This window comes from Notamacropus eugenii, chromosome 2, assembly GCF_028372415.1.
Source record: "Notamacropus eugenii isolate mMacEug1 chromosome 2, mMacEug1.pri_v2, whole genome shotgun sequence".
Lineage (NCBI taxonomy): Eukaryota > Metazoa > Chordata > Mammalia > Diprotodontia > Macropodidae > Notamacropus > Notamacropus eugenii.
Genome location: NC_092873.1, coordinates 305349363 through 305363524, shown reverse-complemented (window position 1 = coordinate 305363524; position 14162 = coordinate 305349363). Strand labels below are relative to the sequence as shown.

Here is a 14162-nt window from a genome sequence, read left to right as displayed (position 1 = left end):
ATAATTGTTGATAGTGTATAATTCTTTTGAGAAAGTTTACCTCTTTATTGGGGAATGACTTTTGTTTTATACACAAACACACATATTTGTTATTGTTCAGTCATGTCTGTGATTTTGAGGTTTTGAAAATTTGAGGTTTTCTTGGCAAAGATACTGGAGTGGTTTGCCATTTCCTTCTCCAGCTCATTTTACAGATGAAGACACTGAGGCAGAGGGTTAAGTGACATGCCCAGGGTCACATAGTTACTAAGTATCTGAGGCCAGATCTGAACTCAGGAAGATAAGTCTTCCTGATTCCAAGCCCAGCACTCTATCTACTATGTCACTGAGCTTTTCCTCATACGTATAGGGAGGAATGGAGTTGGAAACAGCAACAGCAATGGTCATTTACTGTGGAAGACTTGTGCATCGCATGACCTTCTCATCATTGTTTTCCATTTACCTAAATGCAATAAAACTTCATGGATGCACCCTGGCAGCAAACATTGGCATCTAATAGACTATGTGATTGTAAGAAGAAGAGACAGACAAGATGTGAGAGTAATAAAGGCAATGTGTGGTGCAGAGTGCTGGACTGATCATAGACTTATCCTTTCCAAGCTAAATATTTGCATTCATCAAAAGTGCCACCCCCCCAAAGCAAAATGACTACTAGAAGAATGAATGTCAACAAATTAGAGCTTTTTTCTGAGCCTGAACAGTTTGTTGCTAACTTGAAGGGAAAGTTGAGCCAACATACAGCTGGCAACAGTGGAGTAGAAAAGGAGTGGGTAGCTTTCAAACATTTTGTGTACAGCATTGCATTTGATCATCTGGGTCAGAACACTGGCAAACGCCAAGACTGGTTTGATGAAAATGATGGGGAAATTCAGAAGCTGCTAAATGAAAAATGAGAACCCTATAGGATTTACCAGCAGGATAGTTCATCCACCTCTAAGAAGGCAGCATTTAATTCCATCAAAAGTAAAGTACAAGCAAAACTTAGAGAGAGGCAGGATTCCTGGCTTAGTAAGAAGGCAGAAGAAATTCAGTTTCATGCTGATAGTAACAATCCAAAGTGCTTTTATGATTCCCTGAAAGCTACTTCTGGACCAAAAACCTATGATGAATCACAACTACTCAGAGAAGAGGAATTAAACTGACTACCAAACTGAAAGTCTACAGAGCCTCTGTGTTGACCTCATTGTTGTATGCCTGTGAAACATGGATGGTCTCCCAGCACCATGTCAGGAAACTGAATGATTTCCATTTGAACTATCTTAGGAAGATTCTGAAGATCACCTGGTAGGATAAGGTACCAGACACAGGTCCTTCCTCAAACTAAACTGCCAAGTATTCATACAATGCTTCAGAGAGCACAACTCCAATGGGCTGGCCATGTTATTCAAATGCAAAATGTACACTTGCCAAAAAGACTATTTTATGGAGAACTCCCATGGGACAGGCAATCACATCATGGCCAGAAGTGACAGAAGGACACTCTCAAGGTTTCTCTGAAGAACTTTGGATTTGATTGTGTAACATGGAAGACACTGGCACAGGATCTCTTAGTATGGTGTGCCCACATCAGAAAAGCTGCTGTGCTCTATGAGCAAAGCAAAATTGAAACAGCACAAAGAAAACATTTGGAGTAACCACCCCAAATGTTCACACAGACTATTGGTGCCCAATCTGTGATAGTGTTGAGGTTTGGGGTGCTATACCCCAAGTACCCACATGCTGAGTCCTGCTCAAATGAATTCGACTCAAGCCTTCTTAAAGTCAAAGACAAACAAAGTTTGTTAAAGATTCGCCATACTGGGTTGATTCTTAAGGAGCCTAAGCATTTGTAATGCTTGTATTAACAAGCAGGCCAGATAGAAGAGTCTGAGCTGGATTGAATCTGAGCACCTTCATGGAGGTGAGATGAAACTTAAATACAGAAAAAGACTGAGGGAAGAATCCAGGTGTTGCCAAGTAGTCTGGGGTCCCAGGGATGGTTTTGATAGATCAAATCCAGGGAGGATTCTGATGGGAGTGGCCAGTAGTCCAGACAATCCACAATCCAGACTGGGCAACTTGGATTTCAAGAGATTGCTAAATAGTTGGGAATATCAAAAGGATGCTAGGATCAAAGGAAGAGAATGCAAAATGGTGATCAGATAGGGAGTATCTGGGCTGAGAGAGATGGAAGGGGAATTCAAGGAACCCTCCCCACCAAGGCCAGACTTTCCAGGGCCCTTCAGACAAATGTGCCAAAAGCTCTCCAAATCCAAGGGGAAAAGGTCTTGATTTGGGCTTCTACCTTATCAGTAGAGCATTACCAGCCTGTATTGGTTTGGTCAGCCACAGGGTCATACATTGAAATTTCACTTTGTCATGGTGATGTCATTTTGATCCTCTCGGAATGAAGGACAACAACGTGTGTGTGTGTGTGTATTGTGTGTGAATTGTCTGTGTGTCTTAGATACCATACCCTTATCTAAATTTAACAAAGAATTTCCTCTATTAGAATTTTTTCTTTATCCTAACTGCACTAGTTTTGTTTGTACAGAAGTTTTTCAATTTCATATAATCAAAGTTAAATATTTTATCATATGTAATTGACTCTATCCTTTGGTTATGAATATATGTAGATATATGAAAAGTAGCTACGAAAAGTAGAAAATCTATTTCTGTTCCAATTTTTTTGAGTTATGATCTTTAATATCAGGGCCAGGTAACCATTTAGAATTTATTGTGGAATATGGCATAAGATATTTATCTAAACCAAATTTCTGCCATAGTGCATTGTAGTTCTCTCAGAATTTTTATTAAATAATTCCTAATTTGTTTTCTTATTTATTAAGCACAGAGTTACTGAGTTCCTTTGATTCTGATTTTTCCTTGTCTGTTCTGTTTCATTGGTATACTTTATTTTTTAACTGAATGGTTTTGATGGCTGCTGCTTCATAATATAATTTCAGGTCTGGATGTGACATCCTCCTTTCATTCCTGCCTTGTTTCATTATTTCCCTTGGTATTCTAGATCTTTTGTTCCTTCAAATGAATTTTTAAAATTACTTTATCAATTTCTGCAAAGCATTGGTAATCTGGAATAGTATTAAAACTGTAAATTAAATTGGGGAATACTATCACTATTATATTAGTATGTCAAAAGCACTGAATAGTCCACCAGCTATTTATTTTCTTTTTTTTGTTGTTTTGTTAAGGAGTACTTTATAATTCAATGAACATCAAGCACCTGCTGTATCAGGTACTGTGTTAAGTGCTAGGGATACAAAAAAAGACATAAGACAGTCCCTGCCATCACAGAGCTCATTATCTAATAGGGGAAGGTAACACATAAAACAAACTGAAAATGGGGTGTGGAGGGGAGCCGACAAAATCCGGCAGTTGGGGTGTGAAATAAATTGAGGAGGTGTGAGTTGGGTTCATCTTACAGAATGATGAGTTTCTGGAGATCATAAAATCCAGAAGAGCAGCTGGTGAATTCCCTGTGTGCGTTCCTTAAATGGTGAAGGATCTGGGAGGAGCTCTCTAATAGAGAGAGGAGCTCCAGGGGCAAGAGGGCTGAGGTGTGAGTTTCAGAATTGATTTCATCTTGCAGAATGATGAGTTTCTGGAGATCATAAAATCTAGGACAGCAGCCAAGTGTGATATGATTTTATACAAGTATTTTGTGTTTTGATAGATCATCTCTAAGAATTTTATGCATTTTGTAGTTACTTTGGAATAGGATTTTCCTTTGTTAACTCTTGCATTTTACTATCATATGGAAATGTCGATTTTTGTGCATAGCCTTTGCCAAAAGCTATTATTGTCTCAATGTCTTTGCTGATTCCCTAGGCTATTCTCAATAAACCATTATATCATCAGCAAACAGGGATAGTTTTACTTCATCTCTGCCTGTATTTTCACTGTTATTTTTTCTTATCTATTGCTATTACTAGCATTCCTAGAAATGTATCAAATGAAAGTGGAGAAAGTGGGCATTCTTGTTTTACTCCTGCATTTATTGAGAAAGCTTCTAATGTCTTCCCATTGCATATAATGCTTACTTTTGGTTTAGGTAGATACTTTTCATGATATTGAAAAAAATCCCTGTATATTTTATAGTTGTTTAACATAAATGAGTGTGGTGATTTCCCCTCCCCATTTAATAATATTTATTTTTTCCCAATTACATGTAAAAATAGTTCTGAATGTTCACTTTTATAAAATTTTGAGTTCCAAGTTTTTTTCTCCCTTCCTCTTCCCCCTTACCCTCAAGATGACATGCTATCTGATATAGGCTATACATGTAGTCTTGTAATTTTTTAAAAGACTTTTTCTGTATCTATTGAGATAAGCATATGGGTTTTTTATGTTTTCACTTTTAATATGATTACATTGTTTCCTAATGTTGAAACATCACAGAAGTCTGGCAAAACTCCACCTTAAAAATAATGGACAATTTCTTGGATGTATTGTTATAGACTAATAGGAATTTATTAAAAATTTTTATATTGATATTCACTAATTATATTATAGTTCACCTTTTGTGTGTTTTCCTTCCCTGATTTAGGTATTAGAAATAATTTGTCTCATAAAAGGAAACTGGTAGTGATGAGGTACAGACTCTGGGAACCTCCTTGAACTCCCCTTGAATCTTCCCACTTTTTTCATACTCATATCTGTTATCCTTAATCTAGCCTGGCCCTCTATTGTCTGTTAGTTTTGGATGGTCCCACCTGCTTCCCACCCAAGCCCTCCATTGTCTGATAACTTCATCTTCTTGATGTCATGGTCCTCTTCAAGAAAGAAGGACAAACACAACCAAGGGAAAAGTACACCCAAAAGCTACCTTTTTTCCTCTGGGTTTACTGGCTACATTTCTTGCTCAAAGATCAAGCCTCAAAACCAATTCATTCTGAAGCTCATAGACTGGACAAGTCCCCACCCACCTAGCACACAGAGTGAATTTAAATATTAAATAGTAATTGTTTCTCTTTTATCCAGGAACCCTGAGGATCTTCTCCTCTTAGTTTTTTTTTTTTTAATTAAAGGGGCCATCCCTTAAGCAACTACTTAAAAGAAGCATTGAATGGGTGTATCTCACTCAAAATGAGAATGCTGTAAGACCTTATCCTGAAAGGGCCAGGGTCTCACATTGCATCCTGGGCCATCCCCAGTCTCCCTGATGAATATCAAGTCACTGGACCCAGATGACTCAGGAGAAGAAAGTGAAGTTGGTGACCTTGCACAGCCCTCCTTCACTCAAATCAAAGTCAGCTACAAGCCATATCATCATCTTGATGTCATGGACCTCCTTGAGAATGAAGAACAAACACAACAACAATCTCCTGATTGCCTCCAGCTGGTTCCAACCCTTGATGGGTCACCCCAGTTCCATTAAAGTCCTCCTTGGACTTCTCCTCAAGATCCTCCCTAAAACCCTCTTCCCATAACCCTAGATTACCAGACCACCCTCAGATCCCTCCCACAGTCTTTTCTATATTTAAGTTCCATCTTGCCTCCATGAAGGCACTCAGATTCAATCCAGCTCTGATTGTCTAGGTGAGATTCTATGTGGCCCGCTTTGTCACAAATAGTTAAGACTCTTTAAGAGTTAATCCAATATGGCAAACCTTTAATAAACTTTGTTTTACTTTTACTGAAAGAAGGCTTGAGTAAAATTCACTCAGCAGGACCCGGTGAGTCACTATTCTGGGGTCCCCAGCACCCCAAACCTCAACAGTAGGAAGCATTCTTTCTCAATTGTTGAGAATAATTTGCAAAACATTGTTACTAATTGATCTTTAAGAATTTGATAGAATTCTGCAAATCCAATTCATCATAACCAGTTCCCCTTCCTATCCCCACCCCCTTGGTAGTTCCATTACAGATAGTTTTATTTCTTTTTCTTAGATTATTCAAAAATTTCTATTTATCTTTTGTTAATTTGGGTATTTTGCATGTTTGAAAATATTCCTCTACTTTTGTGTTCTCAGCCTTATTAGCGTAAAACTGCATAACAGGTTCTGGTGATCTTTTTTTAACTTCTGGTTTTGTTGTGATTTCACTTTGTTCATTTGTTATTGCCGAATTGCCCCTTTATTTTTTTGATTACTCTGGCTAAAGATTTATTGATTTTGCTAACTTTTGGTTTTATCATTTCTATAGTCCTTTTATATCCAACTTATCTATTTCTCTTCCAATTTTCAATGTACCCTCTGTAATTATTTTAGTTTTTTTCTTCCAATTCTCTTAATGTATATTTTTAAGGATATAATTTTCCCCTGAAGACTGCTTTAGCTCCATTTCAGAAACTTTTTTTAGTTGTTTCATCATTATTTTCTATGATTTGCTATTTGAATCACTCATTATCTAGCACTCCACTGTTAAGTCTCCATTTAAGTATATGTCTTCTGTTTGTGCTCCCTGAACAGATGACTATTTTTATTGTTTTGTGGTCTGTAGAGGATGGTTACTATTTCTTTTTACATTTATTTGTACTTTCTCTCTGCTCTAATACATTTTGTAAAAAGTTTCATGTGCTAATCAGAAATGTGTATTTTAGCAGTCCAATTTAGAATATACCATAAGTCCATTAGCTCTAGTTTCTCCAGAAGTTTGTGCAATTATTATTCTTTTTGAAAAATCTTTATTTCTAATAGATCTGTTCAAAACAGAGAAAGGGTCATTAAAGACTCCTGCCATTATTGTACTACTGTTATATTTTCTTGTAGTTCAATTAATTTTTCCTTTGTAACTTTAAATGCTATATGCCATTTAGAGCATACAAGCTTAATATTGATAATGGGTTTTTTCCCCCTATGGCTCCTTTCACTATAATGTAGATCCTTGTTTATCTTAATTTTTATGTTGTGAATGTTTATTTTCATTTTGCTAATAGTATAATTACAATTTTTGCTTTGGTTTTTTTTTGACTACCAGATGCAAAGTAAATTTTGTTCCAGTTCCTCATTTTTATTCTGGGTGCATCTTAGCTTTTTTAGGCATAAGCAACAAATTCTGGGATTTTATTTTCTTACTCAATTGTTACTTTTTCATTTTATTGAATTGTTTAATCCATTCACATTTAAAGTTATGAGAATTGGATTATTTTCCACCATTTGTCTCTAACATTTTTTTTCTGAATTAGGATTTGTTTTGTTTTTCTCTTTAAAGTCAATACATTGTCTATTCAGTTAAGCTTACTAAATTAACTCTATTTAGGCAACCCTGTTCTCACTAGCTCTCTTCTTTTCACTTTCAAGGATCCCTCTACCCCTCTGAATTACCCATCAAGATCCACTAGCCTTACCCTAACTTTGGAGTTTTGCTTAACTTACTGACTCCTTTGTCTTTCTCCCTACTTACTTAGCTATTTCTTTTCTTCTCTTTTTTTCCTCTAAGTAGTTGTCATTTAACCTCCTCCTCCTCTCCTTGCCTTCAATTTACTGTTTGTTTTTCCATTTTTTTGCCTCCTTTTCTAAAAAAAGATTTCTTTCATTGTTTCCATTTCTCTTTCCTCTTCGCATATTTTAGACTTCTATTATTTGATTCATGACCCTTTCTTTAGTCTCTATATTTGTCATGGAATTAAAGGTTCTCAGGGTACTTACTCTGAGTTTCCTTTTTTAAAAATTTATTTATTTTTAGTTTTCAACATCCATTTTCACAAGACTTTGAGTTCCAAATTTTCTGCCCAACTCTCCCCTACACCCCAAGATGGTATGCATTCTGATTACCCCTTCTCCAAGTCTTCCCTTCCTTTTATCATTCCCCCCTCCTTGTGGCCTTCCCCTTTACTTTCTTGAAGGGCAAGACAGATTTCTATACCCCATTGCCTGTATATCTTATTTCCCAATTGCATGTAAGAACAATTTTTTTTAAACATTTGTTTTTAAAACTTTGAGTTCCAAATTCTCTCTCTTCTTCCCTCCCCACCCACCCTTTGAGATTCCTCTTCTAAACAGTTTCTATGTTATTTGTAGCATCCCCTTATGCTTTTTTTTCTGCTCTGCCTTATCCTTAAGAGATATCAGTTTCTGGAGGAGATAGAGAAGACAGAAGCATTGCCTCATGGTAAAAATTCTCCTCTGTCCCTGATTGTGAATTTCATCACTACTCCTTGTTTTCCTAAACCTTTACCCATTTGCCATGATATCTGCTCTCTGGGTCCATGTCTTCCCAGGCTTCTGGATGTCAGTTGCCCCCAGGAATTCTGATCTTCTTGAGGCAGGATGCTGTCCATGGAGGCACAGCATTTTCTCAGAGGGACTGGTCACTCTAACATGAAATCCTGCTGATTATACCCATTGTAAGCTCCCGTTTTTCCATTACAGAATGTCTTTTCAAGTGGACATTGTTGCATGTACTCAAAGCCTTTCCATTATGATGGAATCTGTCAGAATTTGTACTTTGATGATACAGACGTCAGAAATGATGGTCTTCTCTAGGTCATTATGAGGCAAAGGAGTTTTGTTGAGATTTTATGTCCAATTTGGGGTAGTTAGGAACTTCTAAAGTTAAATTACTGATGATGCAAGAAGCAATATTCATTTTGACTCCTCTTACTTTGAAGGTATTAGTCTTCCTCTTCAAGAGAAGGACTTTCTAAATTAATTCATCTTCAAAATGAAAAGCAGAGTTCCAGACAAGAATTGACCATAATTGAGAAAACATCAGGGGAGTGGATTTGCTGAAATGGGGCACTTCCCATAGAGCTGGATACTTGCTCTGGCTCTTTGGAACTTTGCTGGGAAGACATAGCAACTCCTGATTATCCAGAGTTATGTCAAAGATAATTGGTGACCGAGTTAGAAGAATCCACCCATTTGGTAGTGTTCAGGAATCAGGTTGGGCCTGATTCCTGAATTAGTCCCCTGGTAGTTTTGGTTTGATACTGAAACAAAATGAGACACTCATAGGTCATTCAATAGTTAACAAAAAGAGATTTGCTTAGTCATAGAAGGAGTATATTCAATAAGGATGGCACTAAGAACCCCTTAAGTTGATTCAGCTAAGTGAACTCCCTTCTCTAAATTACCCATAGAGATTCACCAGCCAAGCATCAAAATGCTCCTGGAGCCTCTCAGCTGTTTTGTACTCAGGCAAAGAGGAAGTGACATCAACAGTCTGAGCCTTCAATTCCTTGAGCCACCCAACACTTAAGTCAATAGCCAGTAAGTAAAAACAAACCTACCTTGAGTAGGGGGTGGGTTAGGCTACTATTACTCTTTAAAGTTCTTCTGTTTGGGGACTCTTCCTGTACTTTTTTCCCTTGGACTTTTAGCAAGGATAGGGAAAAAGGAATTCTGTGCTCATTTCCCTTCCCCTAGTGTGTCTCACAGTGATAATGGTGACTTATAAGCACATGGGACCAAACATGCTTGCTAAGATAAACCTGACCAAAGGATTCTACCTGTTTCTTTCCTGAGTACATGTCCTTGACCAGCAAGCCTGAGAAGTGATGTTTTCTTGTCTTGATGGTTAGTTACCTTGTGGATTCAAATCTCTGAGATGGGTGCTAGATGCTGAGAATGGAGTTATTGAGATAAAAGCATGATTTTAGAGATCACACCAGGATTCATCCTGTAGCTAAAGAATTAAGAAAGTCATGCCCTGGATGGTCAGGAGACTTGGACCTTATGAGTTGCTTGGACAGTGCAAATCTGAAGTGAATGTGAAATATCTATTCAGCAGTCCACAAAACTGTTGTTACTTTCTTGGGTAGGCAGAATATAAGCAGCAAAACAGGCCATTTATATATTATATATTTGTTAATGCTCATCCAAGAATATTTTGTGTCTTAAGCAGTTTCTGTGGTAAAGGAAACAAAGCACTGTCCTATAGGTGATATCCATATTGTATACTGAGTTTCTTTTTTAGAAGACACCCTGTGATCCCCCTTGGAGAGACCCCAGATATGAATCATAGCTAAGTTTTGTCTGAGAGATGCTTCTGGGTTTTTATTCCAAGTTGTGGGCAACATGCAAGGGAGAAAGAAAATCCAACTCATCTGACACCCTTCATTGGGGGTCAGATCCTTCAGGATTGAACTTGGATCCATGTGAGTCCAAAGCTAGAAGTTCTTGTTAGACAGGGACATTCTTGGCCAAAGGGTACACATAAATGCTACTTAACACTTGGTTCCTCAATAGACTATCCTATTACTCGAAGGCAAGTTCCTTAGGGGACAACCACCTCATATTCCAGGTCCTTTGCACATTTATACTCCTAAAACATAAGCCCCCAATTATATATTCATACAGTCAACTACAGGACATAATTAACTAAAAGAATAAGCAGTTAAGGGGCAGAGCCAACTCGGTAGAGTAGAAGTAGGGATCTGCCTGAGTTCTCCCCATAAATCGCTCAAAATATGTTAAAAAATGACTAAACAAATTCTAGAGCAGCAGAAGCCATAAAATGACAGAGTGAAACAGATTTCTAGCCCAAAATAATCTGGAAGGCAAAAGAAAGGGTCTATTGCACTGAACTCTGAGCAGAGTGAGCATTAGGCCCACAGCAGAGCATGCTGGCACAGAAAGGACTGAAGCAAGCCTCAGGACACTGAATCACTGGCAGCTATAGTGGTTTCCAGACTTCTCAACCCACAGAGGCCAAAGAGAGCCTCAAAGGTCAGTGGGAAAGCTCTCTCATCTGGGTGAGAGAGGAATATGGCCCTGTCCCAGCCCCAGCAGCTGCTGCTTCTGGACCTCTAGATGGTGGGGGAACTGAGTGGCTGATCTGGGTCATAGTCCTGGGTGGCAGTCTTGGGACGAGGAGGAGCACTGGCATGGCAGAGCCGATGGTGGCTGTAGAAAGGGAATCCTACTCCCAGTTCCAGGGCAGAAAAGAGTGCTTGTGGTTGCTCACAGACCAGAGTGCAGGCCAGGAGAGGGGTAAACACATCTCCTTTGATCATACCATTTGGAGGAACTGAGAATTAACAGGTCCCTAGAGATATTTCTGAAAACTGCTGCACAAAACCCCTGAAACTTGAGGCAGTACACCTACCACTTAACAAAGAGCTCAAAAGTCAAATAATTGGCTGGGGAAAAAGAGAGGGGAAAATAAGACTACAGAAGGTTGCTTTCTTGATGAAACATTATTTTCTTATGATGAAGAAGATCAAAGTATACAATCAGAGAAAGCATCAATGCTGCTACATCAAAAGCCTCCAAGAAAAATACGAAATGGTCTCAGGCCATGGAAGAACTCAAAAAGGAATTTGAAAATCAAGTAAGAGAAATAGGGGAAATTTGGGAAAAGAAATGAGAATGATGCAAGAAAATCATGAAAAATGAGTCAACAACTTACCATGGCACCAAAAATACGCTGAAGAAAATAACACCTTTAAAAATAGACTAATCTGCCTTCCACACTCAGAGAAAGAAATATGGAAGTCATTTGCAGAATGTAGCAGATCATGTTTGTGTGTGTGTGTGTGTGTGTGTGTGTTTTTGTCATGTTTTGATTTGTTATATGATTTCTTCCATTTATTTTAGTTTGACTACATAGAATGACTGTAGTGAAAATGTACTCAATAGGAAAGTATATGTAGAACCTATACAGAATTCTATGCTATCTTGGGGAGGGAGGGGGGTAGTGGCGGGCAGGTGTGGGAGGGATAAAATCTTAATTTTATGGCAGTGATTGTAAAACATTAAAAAATAATAATAATTAAATTAAATTTAAAAAAAGTAGACTAATCTAAATGGCAAAAGAGATCCAAAAAGTCAACGAGGAGAAGAATGCACTAAAAAACAGAATTGGTCAAATGGAAAAGAGGTCCAAAAGCTCACTGAAGAAAATAATTCCTTCAAAATTAGAATGGAGCCAATGGAAGCTAATAACTTTATGAGAAATCAAGAAATTATAAAATAGAACCATAAGAATGACAAAAATAGAAGACAATGTGAAATATCTCACTGGAAAAACAACTGACCTGGAAAATAGATCCAAGAGAGATAATTTAAAAATTACTGGTCTACCTGAAAACCACAATTAAAAAAAGAGCCTAGACATCATCTTTCAAGAAATTATCAAGAAAAACTGCTCTGAAATTCTAGAACAAGAGAGTAAAATAGAAATTGAAAGAATCCATTGATCATCTCCTAAAAGAAATCCCAGAAGGAAAACTCGTAGGAATAGTGTAGCCAAATTTCAGAGTTCCCAGGTCAAGGAGAAAATATTGCAAGTAGTCAGAAAGAAAGAGTTCAAGCATTGTGGAAACACAATAAGGAAAACACAGGATTTAGCAGCTTCTACACTAAGGGATTGGAGGGCTTGGAATACGATAGTGCAGAGATCAGAAGATCTAGGATTAAAACCAAGAATCACCTACCCAACAAAACTAAGTATAATACGTTAGGGTAAAAAAAATAGAATTTCAATGAAATAAAGTATTTTCAAGCATTCTTGCTGAAAAGACCAGAGCTAAATAGGAAATGTGACTTTCAAAGACAAGAATCAAGAGAAATATGAAAAGGTAAACAGGAAAGAGTAGTCACGAGACTCATTAAAGTTGGAATGTTTACATTCCTACATGGAAAGATGATATTTGTAATTCATGAGACCTTTCTCAATATAAAGGTAGTTAGAGGGAATATCTATGTATCTATATCTATATATATATAGATAGTGTGTGTATGTATATACATATTATATATGCAGGCATATGTGCATTATATGTATGCACATGTGTATATGTGTATGTGTATATACATATATGTGAGTATACTCATGTGTGTGTGTGTGTGTATATCCATGCATGTATGTATGGGAGGACACACAGTGAGCTGAATATGAATAGAGGATACCTAAAAAATAAAATTAAGTATTGAGAGGAATGTACTGGGAGAAAGAGAAAGGGACAGGTAGAATATAGTAAATCATCTCACATAAAAGAGGCAAGAAAGAGCTTTTACAATGAAGGGGAAGAAGGGGAAGGTGAGAGGGAATAAGTGAGCCTTACTCTCCTCAGATTTGGCTTAAGGAGGGAATAGCATACATTCAATTGGGTATGGAAATGTATCTTATCCTGCAGGAAGGTGGGTGGGAGGAGGGGATAGAAGAGGCAGGATAACAGAAGGGATGGCAGATTGGGGGAAGGGGTAATCAGAAGCAAACACTATTTTGGGGGGGGGGACAAATCAAGGGAGGGAATGGAATAAATGAAGGGCAGGACAGGATAGAGGGAAATGTAGTTGGTCTTTCCCAATATACTGTTATGGAAGTGTTTTGCACGGCTGCACATGCATGATCTATATCAAATTGCTTGCTTTCTCAATGAGGGTGGGGAGGGAGGGAGGAAGGGAGAGAATGTGAAACTCAAAGTTTTAAAAATGAATGCTGAAAATTGTTTTTGCACGCAACTGGGAAATAAGTTGTACAAGCCATGGGGTATAGAAAACTATCTTGCCCTACAAGCAAATAAAGGAGAGGTGAGAGATAGGGAGAAAATTTGGAATTCAAAATCTTGTGGAAGTGAACATTGAAAATAGAAAATAAGTAAATTATATTTTAAAAAAGAATAGGCATTCATTGGAATACTAAAGTAAGAACATCTCCCTCTACCCCCCAGAAACTTAGAGCACACTTCCCTGCAAACATATATACCATCAGTAAGGAAAGTGAACAAGTACAAGACAAGTACATGTCTGCAGGGCTTACACAAAGGGAACATGTATAGATAAGCAACTTATCCCTGTAAAGTTTAGAGCTCACAATGTCCTCTCATGATGTCCTTGCATTCACTGTTCCTTAGGGGACACAATATTTTGGCTAAGTATATTGCTCCACTGGGCTCAATGGGCCTCCTCTCTGCTAAGCACATTGCTCTGCCAGTTGGCAATAGCCTCTGTTGCTTCTTGCTTCTAAGTTACAGTCCTTGCTAGGGCACTGCCAGGCTCTTCAGAAAGAGCCAGTCTACTCAAAGATTAGAGAGAACCTCCTAATTCTTCTCCCCCAGAGTCATAGCTCTGAAATCTTACATCTTCCAAGGGGCAGGATCCCAAATCAAGGCACCAAACTCTGTCTTCAAACTTCTTCTATGTAGAAGGTTGGGGTTCAGGAAATAAAGGCTTCATATTTTCCCATCAGATTATATGCAAGTACAAATGTGTCCTGAGGGCATGTGATTTTATTACAGCATGCCATTTCTAAGGCCGGGGAGGGGAAAACAATCC

General features: G+C 37.9%; 1 long non-coding RNA gene across 1 annotated transcript in view; it reads right to left on the bottom strand.

The window, feature by feature from the left end:
• LOC140527700 (uncharacterized) overlaps positions 1 to 14162 on the bottom strand; it is a 37271-nt gene that overhangs the window by 7203 nt on the left and 15906 nt on the right. The gene's annotated exons all lie outside the window — the stretch shown is intronic.